Source organism: Podarcis vaucheri (assembly GCF_965113315.1).
Source record: "Podarcis vaucheri genome assembly, chromosome: 3".
Classification (NCBI taxonomy): domain Eukaryota; kingdom Metazoa; phylum Chordata; class Lepidosauria; order Squamata; family Lacertidae; genus Podarcis; species Podarcis vaucheri.
Window position 1 is genome coordinate 77,585,842 of NC_138761.1, and position 18,983 is coordinate 77,604,824.

Consider the following 18,983-nt stretch of genomic DNA (forward strand, 5'->3'; position numbering starts at 1 on the left):
GTATTCCAGTATACCTGGCTGGCTTGTGGAAATCAGTGATACTCAGGGTTAAGGTAGAAAATGAAAAACAACCTTATCCTCTTTGTTTCCTATGTACTGTGAGATGCACAATTCTTTGCATAGCAAAGCAACAGGCAAAAGTGACAAGACCCCCCCTCCCTCCACACACTAAAAAAATGAAATTGGTATAAAAGTTGTGATGTGGCAATTACAAGCATTTCTCCAAACACCTCTCATTGTTAAATGCGATCTTGATTGAATCCCATTTCATAGAACAAAAAAATGGAATTTTTCTCATACAAGGCGATTGCAGATGGGGGGAGCTATTGATGGGGGGGCTTCTCTTTTTGTTTTGGTTGCATAATTCTAATTCATCGGGGGGGGGACAAAAGCTTGTTTCTGTAGTTATGGTTTCCTGCTGCATGCAAAAATATCTCTAAATGGGGGTTGCAAAGATTTCACTAGGGAAGAGAGGAGAAAGTCAATTTAGTTTGCATATAATGTGACCACCTAATTCACACTTTCCAAAACAAAATGTGAAAAGAAGCACGTCATCCTTCAAAATTCGCACTTCTCCAAATTTTGCAGCCAAGTATTGTGTACAAAAATGCATATACTAGGGTAAAGTGTGCATAAAAATGCATGCATTGGTCAAAATAACATTGCACCAGAGAAACTGCATATTAACATGCATACAATGGGAGAAATAATAATAATAATAATTTATTATTTATACCCCGCCCATCTGGCTGGGCTTCCCCAGCCACTCTGAGCGGCTTCCAAAAAAATATTAAAATACTGTAATACATCAAACATTAAAAGCTTCCCTAAACAGGGCTGCTTTCAGATGTCCTCTAAAAGTCTGGTAGTTGTTGTTCTCTTTGACATCTGGTGGGAGGGCGTTCCACAGGGAGGGCGCCACTACCGAGAAGGCCCTCTGCCTGGTTCCCTGTAACTTGGCTTCTCGCAGTGAGGGAACCGCCAGAAGGCCCTCGGTGCTGGACCTCAGTGTCTGGGTAAAACGATGGGGGTGGAGACGTTCCTTCAGATATACTAGACCGAGGCCGTTTAGGGCTTTAAAGGTCAGCACCAAGACTTTAAATTGTGCTCAGAAACGTACTGGGAGCCATTGTAGGTCTTTCAAGACCGGTGTTAAATGGTCTCGGCGGCCACTCCCAGTCACCAGTCTGGCTGCCGCGTTCTGGATTAGTTGTAGTTTCCGGGTACCTTCAAAGGTAGCCCCACATAGAGCGCATACTAAATTCATACTAAAATTATGATGAATTTTCAAGTGGATGGGTTTCATTTTTTAAAAAATGCAAAGTCATGCCAAAATTTGGAAAATGGAATTTACAATTGGTACAGTGAAAAGCAAGCAAACCTAAATTGAGAAATTCACCTGTCACTAGCTTTCATCCACAATGGGATTCTTTTTCTCTTTAGATTAGACTTGGATTTTAAAATTTAAATCAGCTCAGATCTTTATTAGTGCCTCTCTCTTTTGTAATTGCTGAACAATTGCTTCCCATCCTCATTTCAATTTATGTTCAGGTTGAATGATGGTGGTCCTTAAAACAGCGTTTTATCACAGCTTGGTTTTTTAAAAGTGATGGGCAGTGTGTAGATGGAGGCTAATGGAAAAATCCAGAAGCCAGCTGGTATAACTATTACAGATAAAGCAAAGCTTCTGGTTATCAAGAACTACAGAAAAAGTCCATGCTGCTTAGAACTAAATTATAATGTGTGGGTTGTGTGCTTTAAGGTAAAAGTTGAAGATAGGCCTGACAGCTTTGATTTTCACTTACTGTTTACAAGGAACTGATATAAAGAACCATGCAGGGGGAAGGAAATTGGTGTTAGGTATGAATTTAGGACATGTTGAAGGCTCTCTCACAAAAGGGATTTTGTAATTTTCCTAACCTTTTACAGAACAAACCCTCCTTCATGGTAAGCAAGCAATGAAAACGATCCTTAACAAGCACAGGAAACAACGATCAGGAAACTACTATTATAGCATATAGAATTAAAATTTGCAAACAAAGAAGTACCTGCAACAAAATATTTCAGTGTGGGCACTGCGGGGTGCTCCTCTTCAGGGTTCTAACAAGACAGCCATGCCCCCTTCTGGGATATTTCATTTCCTCTCCTCTACCACTCCCTTTTTTGACTGCCACCCAAAAGCCAGTCAGCATGGGTTGTTGGGGTGTTGTGTTTTTCCATTTTGTCTTTTTTGGGGGGAAGTATGTGGGTGGGTGGGTTGAACACACCATGGCTCAATCCCAGGTGCATTAGGATATTATATCTCTCATTTGATGTACTTGGGGACATTATTATTACTGTATTATTAATAATACAATTAATAAAATTTATTATTATTATTATTATTATTATTAGTATTATTATTAATTACAACCTCTACTGCACATTTTAAAAACAATTGCCAGGCATAAAGTGTTCCTTCCAAGACAAATACATATATAGATATTAAGTCTTGTATGCAGTGACCTATCCAACCTAATGTGATGGTTTATTCTGCCATTTTTGTATCAATGTCTCTGTCCCCCCCCCCTCCTTCCATTCAAGACACTAGACTCCATTCCTACTCTCACTCACTTAATAGATTTCCCCACTCAATCACTCAACACTGCATGCCATTGAGGTCTTATGGGACTCTAAGGCACCCCTCCTCCAAAGATTTTAAGGCCGTTTAAGTCCTCTCTGAATATGGAGAGTCCATATATCCATCATGACTAATAGCCATTGATTGACCTATAGCACAATCCCAATCAGAAGTCACTCCCACTGTGTTTCATAAGATTTACTCTCCGCTAAGTGTGCATATGATTGCAGCCCTGTTGTCTGTGGACCTGTCAAATTCCATGCATGAAATGGAATTCTTGTCCACCCCTGTATATATAAAAAGATGTATTTCCTCTGCGTGGTGCATAAATATCATAATTCACTTGCATATGTTGTTAGGTCAAATAGTTGCAGAGAATAAAACAAACAAAATACATTTCTGGACTGAATATTGTATTCAGGGCAATATAATAAATTCACTATGAAATCTGGGCATAAATCAAGAAGAACCTGTAAAGCTGCATTCCAAATTTGGCTTCAAATCATTGCCATAACTCTCAGTGTCAGACACATGTGAATATGATAACCTACTTCTAAAAATACCAAAATATGAAGCAGAAAAATATCCACGACCGTAAGTGACATTTCAACTCATTTATCGTAGTCAAGAGATTGAAAGCTTTGCTGACAATATTTCACTTAATAATAATGTAAAAGAGCTGTACCTAGGAGTCTGTAAAACAGATATATTAGTTTCACGTGGGCAGGAAAAGGGAGATATGTTTTAATACAGGACTTTGCAGTAGCACACCCACAGGTGCCAATTTCAATTAAGGACAACTAGCATGGATTCTGCCAATGGCTACCCATTCTTACCTTGGGAGTTCTTTGAAGAAGACGCTGCTATGCGAGATAAGTAGATGTCATACACCCTGATTTTTCAAAAGAAAGTGGGCAAGGTTCTACCACAGTACAGATGACTAATTTTCGGGTAAAGTGCTATGGGACAGCAGGTGAGATGGGCTTCTTGGCAGGGAAGAAGTCACTGAGAGTTAGTAAAAATGGCATGGAAGGGAAAATTGAAGTGGCTCTCCAGGGTTTCAGACAAGCTGAAAAGCAGAGAAGCTGAAAGGGGTTTGGCAATCTGCTCATAAAGGTAAAGGGACCCCTGACCATTAGGTCCAGTCGTGACCGACTCTGGGGTTGCGGCGCTCATCTCGCTTTATGGGCCGAGGGAGCCGGCGTACAGCTTCCGGGTTGTTAGCCGCCCTGAGCCCGGCTTCGGCTGGGGAGGGCGGGATATAAATAAAATTTATTATTATTATTATTATTATTATGTGGCCAGCATGACTAAGCCGCTTCTGGCGAACCAGAGCAGCACATGGAAACGCTGTTTACCTTCCTGCCAGTGCGGTACCTATTTATCTACTTGCACTTCGTGCTTTCGAACTGCTAGGTTGGCAGGAGCAGGGACCGAGCAACGGGAGCTCACCCCGTCACAGGGATTCAAACCATCGACCATCGGCAAGTCCTAGGCTCTTCCACAGCGCCACCCGTGTCCCGAATCTGCTCATGTAAGTAGGCTATAGCAAAATGACACAGTGTAGAGACTTTGTTCCAACCAGTTATGCCCTGTTCCGGAATATTCCATTCCATACACACACACACCAGCCAGATTTACTTGCCAAAGATCCAGGACAAACCAACACCTTCCAGAAATCCCTCCCCCACAGACATCACTTTCGCCTTTGAAATCCCAGTAATGTCTGGGAAATCCCAGATGTATGGCACCCCTAATTTCTACTTGGGATTCCCACAGACCTGGTGATTTCTCCCTCTGGTGTGTGTGTAGTGCCATTTTGGTTCCATAAAATAGGCACTTAGAGATGAGTGACAGTTATGGCTGCTCATGCCAGGGGAGGTTGATGACTAAGTCAGGGTCCTACTTATATTTTTAATTCCCTGCAAAATCCAAATCTGTAGCTTGGCAGACCTGTGAACTCTGCCCACCACCCCAAGTCATATTCTTAATTTCCCAACCACTCAGAGACACAAGATTGAGTTCAGTTAGTTATCAAGCAGCTATACTACTGCATTGCTTGAATGTCCACAGTACATTCGTAAAGGAGGAGAGGGAGAAAATCAAAACAAATTGTCCCCATCTGATCCCACCAGCCACCACTTACTGATTCTATGGAGTCAGATAGCACCCTAACTCTAGTAAACATGAGAGGGTTGATTGACCAGCTCCCTGCTTAAAATTCACCCACCCCATAAGCAAAATGCAACTTCCTCCAAAGGTGACTCCATTCTAGCGCTACTCATTTACTTCCCCTGAAACCCCACTGCGTCAGATGTGTTTAGCCCAGAAATGAGCAGTTGAGTAAACTGTTGCTACAGACAATCAGGGTGGCATTTGAATAAAAATTACTGTGCTTTTTGTACTATAAATCATCATCTGTCAGAAGATGCTGCAATTAGATGCAGCTGATGATGCATGTGCCAGGCTAAACAAAGTCCAACTCATTTTCTGTTACTTCACTGAATAATGAAAACAGCTCCAATTCACAGATCCACCAAGATCAATATGCCCAGTAATGACATGGTATTTCTGCTTACTCTGGATCGTAATTTTGATTCTCAAATATTGACATTGAATTTTCATCAACACTGTGAAATTCAGATAACATAAAATTCCACACCACTGCAGTGCTGCTACCTGATCAGCTACAGGGCTGAGGGTTTTAATTAGTAGATGAATCAGTTGCAGCTAGTTTTAATCAGTAAGGCTGAAGTCTAAGGGCTATTCAAAGGTTATTTTTTCTCTGATGAGTTATTGTAATAGGGAATTAAAGAAGGGCTTCTAACAATGAGCCATACCTTTTGATTGTGAAAATGTAAGCTCAATTTAACCTCAGCCATCAACTTCTTGTGCAGCCATAGGCATGTCACTATTTCTCATCCTCCATGTCAACACTCACGTTGGTAATACAGGAATACAAATGTGACCATGGGCATAGCCAGGATTTTTGTTAGGGGGACAGGAATTTGCTGGAGGGGCAGGACTTTTGTTTGGGGGGCAGAACTAACATGAATGGTCAGTTAGTTAAGTATTTCTATTTTTTACTTGATCTAGAGGGGGCAGCTGCCCTTCCCTGCCCCCCCCCCAGCTATGCCCATGAATATGACCATGTACTGTTGTTCAGGCCAGTGGGGATGGTATAGGAGGTGGTTAAGGGGAAATGACAGCTCTTTTCTCTATCCTTTACACCTCTGAGATATTCCCTTGCTGTGTTAGTAGGATCAGGCTGCATTTAAGAGAGTGAAATTCTTCAGGACCCAAGAACATTGGGATTACAAATGCCAATGACAGCCCATAAGATAAGAAGGGCTTCATGGAAGGAATATGTTTTGTTGAGGCTTGCTGTTCATATGCTTACTGCAATTAATAAGGAATCAGCACTACGTTAAACACAAGAGAACAGTTCCCTAGGAATTTATCTCTGATGCACGTGATCAGTTAACAACACTAACTTGCTAGCTGGAAGATTTCTTCTGGGTGATTATATATGGTTTGCATTTGCAAACTGAATGGCTCTTCCCACGCATGGAAAGATTTTGATCCAGCAGTTGGATCCTACTGGGCAGAAGAGGATGGTTTTAGCCAACATCTCTCTCTACAGTCCCAGGGTCCCACAGCCCCCGGAAGAAATTGTCAGTAAATGCAAGGGGATGTAGAGGAATATCTCCTCCTCTTCTACTGTTGAGAACAAGGTTTGAATCCAAGCCAAGGTTTTCATAGTATTTCACTGGCTTAGCATATTCCATTCACAAAACACACAGTGCGTCACATTTGTTGAAGACTTTTCAACCAAACAACATTCGTTGTTGTTGTTGTTTTATTTATAGGCAGCCCAACTGACTGTGTTGCCCCAGCCACTCTGGGGAGCTCCCAACAAAATATTAAAAGCACGATAAAACATCCAAACATCTAAAACTTCCTTATACAAGGCTGTCTTCAGAAGCCTTTTAAAAGTCAAATAGTTGTTTATTTCCTTGACATCTGATGGGAGGGTGTTCCACAGGGTGGGCAGCACTATCGAGAATGCCCTTTGCTTGGTTCCCTGCAACTTCACTTCTCACAGTGAGGGAACCAACTATCAGAAACCCCTGGAAAGCTACTGCCAGTCATTGTTGACATCACTGACTTGGATGGACAAATGGCCTGAGCTGGTATAAGGCAGCTTCCTATGGCCAAAGTATCTGGATCAGATGATGAACAGTGCATGTGCAAAGTAGCATATGGGGAAAGGATGCTCCTTAAGGTCAAAGTTTAGGGCTAGCTTTCCTTTGCCTCAGTCAATACCACCACACTTGCATCGGTACCCAAATGGCCACAGCATTGGCTGAGGTCATTTCTGCCAAGTGCATGCAGAGGTAGCTGACCATCAGAGCTAACAATGCTGAGCTATTGTAGATTGTTCCAGCTTCATTGTTACGCCTCATTGACCATTTTGTCACTTGCATTTCGTATCTGAAACGGTCAAGAAAAATATATTCCTTTCCCTCTCTTTTCTGTGCCATCAATTTAGCCTTCTAATGAGGCTAAATTGAGAACACTTGTAATCCAAGCTATAAAAGCTAGAGGGTTTTGTCAGGCTTCCAGTACTCCATGACATTCCTTTTGGTTGCCAATAAAGCCAGATGTATAAATGTCCTGAAGTGTGAGTGTGTTGCGAGTGAGCTCATTTATATGCTGAAAGAGACAGATGTCAGGGGAGGGAGATGATGGTGGAACTCATAATCTTACTGACAGCATGAGCTACGCAGTTCCAATATCTCAATATGAGTCTAATCCTGCTCCTATTACAGTCAATATGAATTTGGCTGCTGAATTTAATAGGAGCAGAAGACCAAGGTGTGGATGCAGCCAGACAACAACTTGCAGAGAGAGGAATGCCATTTTATATCTTCAACGCTTGAGTGACACAAAAGGCAGCTTTTCTTGGGTGCACTGTTGATCACAGGAAGATGTCCCTGTGCACAATAACCAGCACATTCCACCTGGACAGACGCAAGCACAACCAACTTTCTGAGGACATGAAAACAAAGCTGGAAGCTATGGGCTGTATTCAACGTAGCAAAAAGGTAGATGTTCTGTCAGCACAAGGATTCCTCCTTAGACAACGGAATGTTCTCCTCCCAACAAGTGCCTCCTTCATCTGTTTGGGGTTCCTCCTCAACCCTCTGGAGCAGATTAAGGGATGACATGGGGGAATGTCCAATTGCTTGTGCTAGCACTATTATTCAGTTGAATACCACCCTATGCCTTTACTTGCTTGGTACAGATTTGGGAAATGTTCATTTCAGTACTAGAGAGCCTCCAGACTGTCCCTACTTCACGTGAGGGTTTCAAGTGCATATTATAAATTTAGGTTTGTGAAATTAAACTGGATTAAAGTGCTATGCCACCTGTTGCACAAGAAATCCACTTTTAAAAACAAAAATAAAACAGGCTTTTTGCAGTTAGGAAAGTAACAAGGAAATACACTGAAAAGTGTAGAATGAATGAATGAATAACGGAAAGAAATATAAACACTCTGCAAGCAAATCAGCATGGATGCTTATTGTAGGATAACTGCCCCATATACAAATCAGAATGAACGCTCAATAAAGACTGGATATAGTCTATCCTTTGTAAGCTTTGTACAAGCAAATCAGGATGAATATGGGTCATTTGGAGGACCCCCTGGAGTTATTTGTGAGGACTGGTGGTTTCTCTGTGGCTCAAAAGCCGGCATTTCACATCAAAGTGATAAATACCCAGACATTGGTGTTGTTGTCCCTGTTAACTAAATATGCCAAGTTGGATTCTGAGGTGCATCAGCAGGAAGACTTCACATTTTTCTACACAGTGCAGCTTCTTCCCAGGAGAAATTCTGGGGTAGTGGTGGATGGTCAGGTCAAACAGTGTCATTTCAGAAGACTCCTTGTGTTTGGTGTAGGCACTTCCCTTCAGATGCAGGAAAATAGATGGGACAGGCAAGAAAAGAGAAAAAAGAACTCAAATCCACATAGCACATGGTGCTGTGCAATCTCTTCTTGTTATGTACTGAAGTTCTCACCCTGGGCCAGCAGGGGGATACTGTAGATAGTTATGCAAATGAAGGATCGAAAGTGACGTTCAGTGATTGGATAGTTTGTGTGCAAATGAAAGATAGAAAGTGACGTTCAGTGATTGGATAGTTTTAGAAACTTGCAACAGTTACGTTGTTCTGGAGCTCTATATAAGCAGGCTGACTGAGCTCCTCGGTTCAGTTCTGTTCTGGCCTTTGAATAAACAAGAGCTGTTTGAAGAATCACAGTGTCATCTGATATGTTCGCTCACAACTTAACACTTCTTACACGGAGTCTCTAGATGCCTGCTACATAAGACACCTCTCAACATTTCTTGCACCGCATCATCTCATAATAGTGCTTACTAAGTCTGTGTGGTGGTCCAAAGTCTTCTTCTAGCTCTTTTCTCCCAAACTGCAGAAGAGTGACACCTTTCAAATGCATTCAGATAAAAACCTTTCCATATTTCAGTGGTACCTCAGGTTAAGAACTTAATTCGTTCCGGAGGTCCGTTCTTAACCTGAAACTGTTCTTAACCTGAGGTATCACTTCAGTTAATGGGGCCTCCTGCCTCTGCCGTGGTGTGATTTCTGTTCTCATCCTGAAGCAAAGTTCTTAACCTGAGGTATTATTTCTTGGTTAGCGGAGTCTGTAACCTGAAGCGTATGTAACCTGAAGCATATATAACCTGAGGTACCACTGTATTATGTTGTCCCCTGATAATAGATGTTCAGTTCTTGTTCATTTGTTGCATAGGATTCCAATCTTCTTAAGGCAGCATTTCTGTTCTTGTGCAGTCTTCCCCCACCCCCACCTCCACAAAACATCATCTTTCTTTGACCACCTAGCCAAATCTAGTTCAGCTAGACAAGCTCCTTCTTTTGATACTCTCTCTTTTCAGATCACAGCTGAGTGTAACCCTGGGCACGCACACCCCTCCTTTTTCTCACAGTGAGCTACATTTTCTGCTCCAGAAGCAGGTAACCTGAAATCCTTTTAAGCCACAATGTCTGATGTGAATTATGCCTGGGAATTGCATCTCTGAAAGCTTTGAAATGTAGTGACCGACACAGCTGGCTGTAAGGAAGCAGGCACTTTGTAGGCTAGCTAATGACCACTCCTTCCTCCAGCAGTGTGCAAATGAGCTGATCTTTGCTCCTTGTGGTATATATTACCCGTCAACAGGCAAAGCTAAAGCTTGAAATGATCTACTTACCAGGTTTTAATGGAAGGTGCCATATGCCTCTATTTATACATTACCTGGATGGATGGAATTCAGATGTGCCTTGTTGGGAGTTGCAGTCTGATGGAGCAAGTATGCATGGGCTCTAGGATTGGCATTGATGGCTGGACACCATACATGTCGCCCTGTGTGGCTCTAGGTCAGGGGGCAGAATGGCGGTTTTACAGGCCACCTACATGAGATTTTCCATACTCGGAGAAGGCTCTCTTCTAAGAATCCTCATCCAATTCTGCATGGACACATGAACTCATGTATCCATCCCTCTGATAGATGCTTTAGTTAGCTTTCTGTTACCCACTACTTCAAAAAGGATTTGTTTACTTTAGACATCTTGGAAACTGGCCTAGCCTTTGGACTCCAGCCAGGGCTGCTGACCACATGAACACTGCTTTGGAAACCATGCCCTTGGTGCACAGCACAATCACTGCCCAAGCACCATTTCTGTGGATGCAGTACAAGTTTGTAACCCAGATTGCCTGTGCCTCCTGCCTTTGCTCATTTGTTTTGGGGAAAAGGCAAGAAAGGACTTTTACGTTTCCTCCATTGTCCTTGGGATCTCCATAGGGAGGTTGAAATGACCACCCTCCTCTGAAATAAGGTGAGCAGGGTTGCAGAGTGTATGAACTATCTTGGCTCTACACTGCATCCCACAGTCACATCTAAGCAGGAGAAACCATCCCATGCTATCCATGGGGAAAAGGTCTACCTGCATACTGGTACATATGCATGCAGCTCTTCCATGTGAAGTGTGTGACCCTAATTGGGCTAAAGTCTGCTTCCATGTAGAGGAGTTCTACATCTACAAATCAGTATGTGTGTAGAGCTCAGATGGGGAGGAGGAGAAGGAGGAGCAGGAATTTCTGCTGTATGAGTGGAAGTACAGGATGTATGGCTGTGCCATGCCATCTACAAGGCAGAAACCACCAGCCTTGTGTTCTTTCAGCATATGCAGTGAGTGTCATGTGAACTTCACTTCTGGCCCCAGTTATTACGCTGCGTGTCCCTCCATCTTTCTGCCAGTCACCCATCACATCCTGTTGGCTTCTCCTATCTGTGTGCAGCAGCTAAAGAACTTTGGAACCCAGCATTCTGGACAGAGAATATTACATAAAGAGTAACACATAGATGAGGGCCTGGGTTAATAGCTCACAGCTGAGAACTTTGCTCTGTTTAACACTGCTTCTGATTGAATACAGCAAATATCATAATATCTTGCCAACCTACACATAGAAATAAGATGGTGGTGTTTATGGTGGTGCCATTTCTATGAATCTTATATTGTTTGGAGCCATAGTCAGTTATCTTGCTTAAGTTTATTTTCTTTTATAAAATTAATATTTATTTAGAAGCAATAAGATGAACACGAGTTAATGGGGACTTCAAAATCCCACAACAAGATGTGCTTTATTCAGATTCATATATCGCATCCATCACTATGGTATCAATTTCGTACAGCTATTATTCATTGGGATGGTCTCAGTGAAGGTGAGAAGGGGCAGACACTGTATATTTTTAGGGGGGCTACAGCCACTTGTCGGCAGCATTTTAATAAGAGAGGTGGGCGCAGAAATGTCTCTCCAAGTTCACCATTTTTGCTCTCTCTTCCAGCCCATTTTGATTTTATGCTATGTTTCCCCTTTTAAGCGATTTGATATCAGCTACTTTTCAACTGCATTGCAGTCACTCCGCTTCACAGTGTAACACAGCATGATGTAATGGAGCTTAAACAATCCTATTCTGTGCTGCCATACAAAGAAGTTCTATGGTCATTTCCAAAGTGCGGCTGTAATGCTTTCGAAATATCCCATCCTTCTTTGTTTTGTTTGTTTGTTTCTAAATGCCATCCATCTGAGCTATCCATTCCCTGTCCCCAGAAGAGGACAAGAACCTCTTCTCCTGATCTAAACAGCTGTAGAGACAGACTGAAATGATAACTAGTTTTCCACCAGTCTGAATTATTTAGTCATCTGTAACTAAACAAAGAGATTCTACAGAAATACATGACATATGACCTGAATGACCAGGTGTTTATTTACTGAATGCATTTTTTAAACATTGCTTTTCCTAAACATAAGAAAGGGGTGGGGAATCAGGGGTGATTTTTAAAGTATTTTTCTGAAGATGAAGGGGGAGGTAAAGGGAACGTTGATGTTTGAACAGCTGTATAAAATAAAAATCTTCAGTTAGAAGACTGAATTATTTAGTTGTTTGCCGGATTCAGATTCAAGTCTGATGTAAAGCAGGCAAACTAAAATCACTGACAGTTGATGGTTTGTCACGACCACTGAATTTGGCCTCCTGTTTTGACTATGCCTTTGGAATTGTTCGAATTAAGAATGCCATCATTGTGTTCAATGTAAATGTGGGGAGTACATTTTGGATGAAATAGCCCATGAGAGTCAATAGACTTATTCAGAGGATACAGTCATCAATCATGTCTGACTGAAGCAACTTGAATGTCCAGTGTGGTTACCACTTGAGAGTCAGTCAAAAGTCACATGAATATGCAACCCTTATTTTCAGTAGCTGATTATTTTTTCCCATCTCTTAAAAAAAAACACCCTCCAATTTTTTGAATCCTGAAACTTTAATAGCTGCATGTCACCCTAGAACCATTGCCTAAGTTCGTTGATGCTCCAAACACACTTTAGAATTTAAAGGCATTTCCTTTTCTCCTTGGAGCTGAGACAGCAGAGTTACTTTCTCGTTAGCTCCGCCCCAGCCAATATTCGGCACACTTCAGAGTCATAGAAGTGATGCTGAAACCATTTCATGTTAGAAGAAGGGTTCCTTGGGGAATGGAAATGCGTGAAACCCACATAAATTAGGTAGGGTTTTTTTTTAAAGTAAGTGGTGCCAAAGTGATTTGTGAATCAAATCCTACTTCATCAAATCTCTATGCTAGTCCTGTTAAGGCAGAATTAATGGTTGACTGGTTTAAGAAGCTAATTTTTAAAATATGTATTGCAGAGTCTGTAGTTCCTTCTGCTGACATTTGCTGTTTCTGTACTATATGCCACTGTTAATTTTTATTTGGCTACAGTGTGAGTGTTTTAGTTTTAATAGTCCAGTTTTAGCTTTCAGTTCCTCATTAGGTGAATGCTAAAAAATGTAATGAAACTAAACACAGTTTAGCAAAACACCCTTGTAATCCTTTCAATTAATCCTTGATCACACCACTTAAAAAAAAACAAGAGAAAGAAACCACTGCTGTAAACCTGAATAACTTAATTTTAAATCCAACCATTTTATATCACATTTCTTATGAGCAAAAATTATTTGTGTGGGAAATATTACACATGCAAAGAGACTATTCCGACACACATAATAAGAGACCTGCTGGATCAGGCCAAAGGCTCATCTCGTCCAACATCCTGTTCCCATAGCTGCAACAGAGAAGCCTATGAAAAAGCCCAAAGCAACTCCTGAGCATAGCAGCATTCTCCTCGCTTGCTATTCTTAGCAACTGGCATTCAGAGGCATACTGACTCTGACAATGGAGGTAGAACATAGTCATCATGGCTAATAGTCAATGATAGCCTAATCCTCCATGAATGTGTCTAATTTTCCTTTAAAGCCATCCAAGCTGGTGGGAACAAATTCCATATTTAAGTATGGCTATGTGAAGAAGTCCTTTGTTTTGTTTGCCTGAACCTTCCAACATTCAACTTCATTGTACGGCTTCAAGTATGATGAGAAATGGAGATGTACTCCTCTCTATTCACTTTCTTCATACCATGTGTAACCTTATGCACCTCCATCATGCCCTCCTTTACTTGCCTTTTCTCAGAACTAAAAAGGCTCAGATACTGTAAACTTTCCTCCAAGAGGAGTTGCTCCACCCCTTGAACATTTGAGTTGACATTTTCTTAACCCTTTACAGCTCTACAATATCCTTTTTTAGGTGCAGTGACTAGAACTGTACCCAATATTCCAAGCATGGCCTCACACTAGATTTGCATAACAGCATTATAAGCATGTGTAGCAACAGAATTCTGCCAGCATTCATTACACAAGACATAAATTAATAGATTATTTAGTTATCTGCTGAGGCCTTATCAGTTTTCAAGGGTATGTTCAACAATAGAAAGGTACATGCATGGAATAAATATTATCTAAAGCTGCACAAAATCATTAGTCTGTCTCTCATGAAAAAGAACATTGCTATATGTTAAAATACAAAGGACCTGATGTCTTATGGACATCTGAATTATTTGTATCTACGATGTCCAATCAATGGTTAATGGTTTGTTTATTCCTCATTTTTCATAATGCTTCTGTCTAACCTTGAAGTCATATCTAGTGAATCATATTCTTCCCAATATGACTAACAAGAGCAGTGTTAGCTATTTATCTCCTTAAATGTATGAACCACTAATCATTGGGGATTTCACATATCCCAGGCTACCTTGAAGAGTAAAATAAACACTTTTATACAATAGGAAAACTTTCATGGTACAATTAGCCAACCTCTTCAAAAAGTAGAGGAGAATGATTGCCTGTTAGGAACATGGGATGTTTTCCAACCCAGCAGTTTGTTATGGGCATGGTGCTGTTTTCTGCAGGAAACCAGCTAAGCAAAAAGGGGGGCAGGGTTAAAAAGAAGTGGTAAATCCAAATTCAATGGGTGTGTGAGGATATGAAATAGCATCTTGTTATAGGCAGAGTTGTGCAGTAAAGGTAAAGGGACCCCTGACCATCAGGTCCAGTCGTGACCGACTCTGGGGTTGCGGCTCTCATCTCGCTTTATTGGCCGAGGGAGCCGTCGAGACCCTGCAAAAACTTTGATGCATGAGTAGTACTGAGTCTACAATATACTGCCACCTAGAAGAACCTCTGACTTTACATAAATTTCACAATGGCTCTTTAGAAGACACTACTTGTCTTTCAAGAATGTTAAAGTACAATAAATTTCTACTGGATAGTATATATTCTGAACAATGAAGTAATCAACACGTGGATACCCAATGCGACTATGACTGCTAATTTGCTAAATTATATGTGCAAGAATCCACAAGAAATGTGTGGCATCATCAACAGATATTTATCCAAAGATCTAAGGTGACCATGGTACTCTTGTCAAGAATTATATAGCTTTATACACCAGTAGTAAAACCTTTAATCTAGCTTGGCAACCAGTGCAACACTTTCAACACAGGTGTTAGATGTTGGTGATAGGTTACTCCGGAAAGCACCCATGAAACTTCCTTACTGAATTCAAGGACAGTACCCACATAAAACTAATTACATAATCAAGTCTACTTCATACTGAATTTGCCAGTAAGTGTTTGAATCCCACTTGAAAACAGTACTAGTCTAGAACTGACCATACAGACTATACAAGAGATCAACAGGGGAGGGAAGGATTAGATTACTGCAAAGTGCAGTAAGCATATTTAATTTCAGAGGGCCAGAATATCTGATGAAATCATGTGCACACATAGGATCACTTGTTGCAAGAACAGCCACTCAGAGATACTAATCTTTCCTTAGGCACATGCCTGACTTGGTTTACAGAAGACTTTAAAACCAGACTAGGAACCCTGAGAGTGCAATCATTCCTTGCTGTGCAGATATCAGATGGGGGTGAGGGGAAGCATTAGCCAGATCAAAGCAATAAGAAGTAAATCAGGGTCTTGTACCCATAGTGAGCTACATCTACCACAGCTTGCAACACAAACAGAAAATGGCAAAACCCCTCGCAGTTGGCGAGCAACATGTACATTATGGTAAACCAAACCCATGGCCTTTCCAAACAATTACTCCAATTTCTTGACTGAAGCACGTCTTCTGTGTGCCTTTAAGTACCAGTAGCTATCAAGTTTCTTTGAAATTTGTAGCCATACATTTTTCTTGTAAAGTTAGACTTCATAGTTGTTTTCCAGGCGGATCCCCAATCACAGGTACACAAACAGAATATTACATTTCTACAACTCATCTCAGTCACCTCTTTTCCAGGCTAAACACACCCAACTCCCTCAACATTTCCTCATAACGTTTCATTTCCAGATCCTTGAGCATCTTGGTTGCCCTCCTCTGCACAAGGTCCATCTTGTCAATATTCTTCTTAAATTGTGGTACCCGAGAGTATGGCATAGACCTTGGGTAGGCAAACTAAGGCCCAATCACCTTCTAAATCTGGCCCACAGATGGTCCGGGAATCAGTGTGTTTTTACATGAGTAGAATGTGTTCTTTTATTTAAAATGCATCTCTGGGTTGTTTGTGGGGCATAGGAATTCGTTCATTTTGTCCCCCAAAATATAGTCCAGCCCCCCCCCCCCAGTCTGAGGGACAGTGGACCAGCCCCCTGCTGAAAAAGTTTGCTCATCCCTGATAGACACTAGTTTCCCTACTTTGATCTAGTGAGAACTAGATCAAAGGAACACATAGGCAGAAGGTAGGCCCCGCTCCTATTCAGTCTGGAGCCATTAAACCAGCCTTCCATAATATGGTGCACTCCCATTACCCAAAACCATTGGTTCTGCTGACTGGGGCTGTAGTTCAATGACACCCAGAAGGCACTAAGTTGGGGGAAGCTGCTTGATGCAGGATGTGATTTTGGTGGCCATCACAAGGTCAGACTCTTCTTTCCAACTCCCTTTCTGACAAGTGTCCATGAGGCCTATGTGAGGAACCCTTGTGCTGCTCCACAAAGGCATGAAGATAAACACTGATACATACCCTAATGGGAAAAAATGCTGCACTGAGAGCCTGGGGTTAAGTCACGAGTCTCTTTAGGAGAGGGGAACAGAGGCACCACCTTGGGCCGAAGATTGGGGATGCAGCAGTGCATAACAGCACATGCACGGCATCGGGAGCAGACCATGCCCAGCATGCACAACCTGAGTGGCCACAGCTCCTCCTTTCTCGCACTCAGGAAGAGCCTGATGTGCTGTGCTGCACTCGGCTCAGCAATTCTGCCTCCTCCCTCCCCTTAATATTGGGGGTGGAGGCTGAGCCCGCCACTAAGGAATATTGAGGGGAATGACGCTATCTCCGCTCCCTACAGTTGGCGTGCCTTGAGAGAAACCATCCTCAAAGCATCTCTGCACAGAACACCAGGCTACAAAATAGTTTACCTGAAAACACTGCATATGCCTGATGCTCTTCAGTGTTACAGACACTCCTTTATTAGATGCAGCTAAAATTAACTTCATAGCTACCTTCCTGATTTCCACAAACCAGATTACAGGTGCACACCACTGATTGCAAAACTCAGATACTAGAGAGTTAGTCATTGCCTGATTAATGTGACTGTACAGATTTCACTCAGCCTTTTTGAACCTCAATTGCATTTAATTACTTTACACCCACCTACATTTGCTCAATATTTCTTCTGTAGGAGGATAAGTTCACAGAGTAAGGGCAGCTATCACTGTAACATCTCAATTCCACCCCCACCTTGTACCGCACACCACCCAAACATGGCACTGAATTGCTAACATTCTCCTATTGTTTTGTGTGTTCTTTGGCAGTGTTTACCACTGCAGAATATATCTTTCAAACACATATGTGAACTAAGGGAACTAAAAACATTAATTGAGGCTGAAAAGTGTAATTTTGGCTATTAGCTTGGTACGCCCAGGGCCAGGTTTTCCCTCCCTCCTGTCACATATTTAATTTTTCTTGCATGCTATTGTTTAGAAAAACCCCCACCACCATCAGTCTGAATCATTACAAATGTAAGCACATCTGCAGAAGAACATCATATCCAGGGTGAAAACTGATTTAAGGAACTCTATCAGCATCACATTGTGACCAAAATAGGATAATATCTACCAAAAGGAAAAAGGTAAAGCAGTCATCTGTCTAGAATAGATCTGCCAATCAAAGCAGTACCCAGGAAACCTGTCAGACAGTCTACATATTCAAATTTCAGGTTTATTAATAAGGCAGCCAAATACAGATTGTAGCCAACTGTCTACATAAGCAATACAGGTCTGCTGGATAGCCTCTGCAGTCTGTCAAAAGATTTGATTTAACACTTTTATTCCTTTCAGGCGCGACATTTGTACTCACATGTGTACCCATGCAAAGTCTTCTTGACTGCAAGTCCATAACGAAAGCAAAACACAGCAGGCATATCAATACTATACTCTGATTATATGGGGTGGTAGGTAGAGGAGGGGTGAATCCACTCTGTCAGCAGAGAGGCCATCATATTCTACACAGCGTGGGAGTTTAAACTTTTGCCCATCAGATGTTTCTGAACTTCAGTTAACACAGACCCTGACCATTGGCAATGCTGCCTGGGTGTGATGGGAGTTGGAGGTCCAATACATCTGAAGACCTACAGTTCCCCATCCTTCCTGCATGCCCTCAGCCTGGGAGGGTATGTCCCCATTGAAGCACAGCCAAAGCCTACTGATCAGGGACTTTTGTAGCAACAATACCCATATCCCCCCCCACATGGACTGAGAACAGTGAGGACACACTTCCACCAGACCTCTCTATATCGCCCCCTACACATACCCCTTAACATCCCAAAGCACCCCTACTCCATAAACCTCAGTAGCACAGTCAACAATGTCCCCACTACTGCCCAGTCTCCAGGCAACCCTACAGGTAGAAACTTAGATCTCCTTGTGCTATTCATAACCACCATTTTGAATCACAACACACAATGGGAAGGAAGGAGAGCACACGCAACACAGGATCCATACAGCTACCTGGGCAGGAAGCCCACACAATGAATACATAGCTCTCCTGGGTCATGGCTGCAAGACCCACTGAGGAATAAAAGGACTCTTTGACTAGTGAAAGGGAGAGACCAGGACATGCAACCAGACCAGACACACAATGACAACAGCATCATGACTCACTGTGTAAATCAAGGATGAGAACTTCATGTTGTGAACCTGGACTCTGATTTCTCATCTTCAGAGGAGGAGGAGTATATGAGCTCAGAACTGGAGGAAAAGCAGAAATTTCCTCAGGTGGTTGCTGTAGGAAGTCAGTGGACAAGCCTGGGCCTTGTAAGCAGAGCAGCATCTGGTAGCACAGGTGTGGCTAATGATTAGGCTGCAGTTGCAGCTGCTGCTA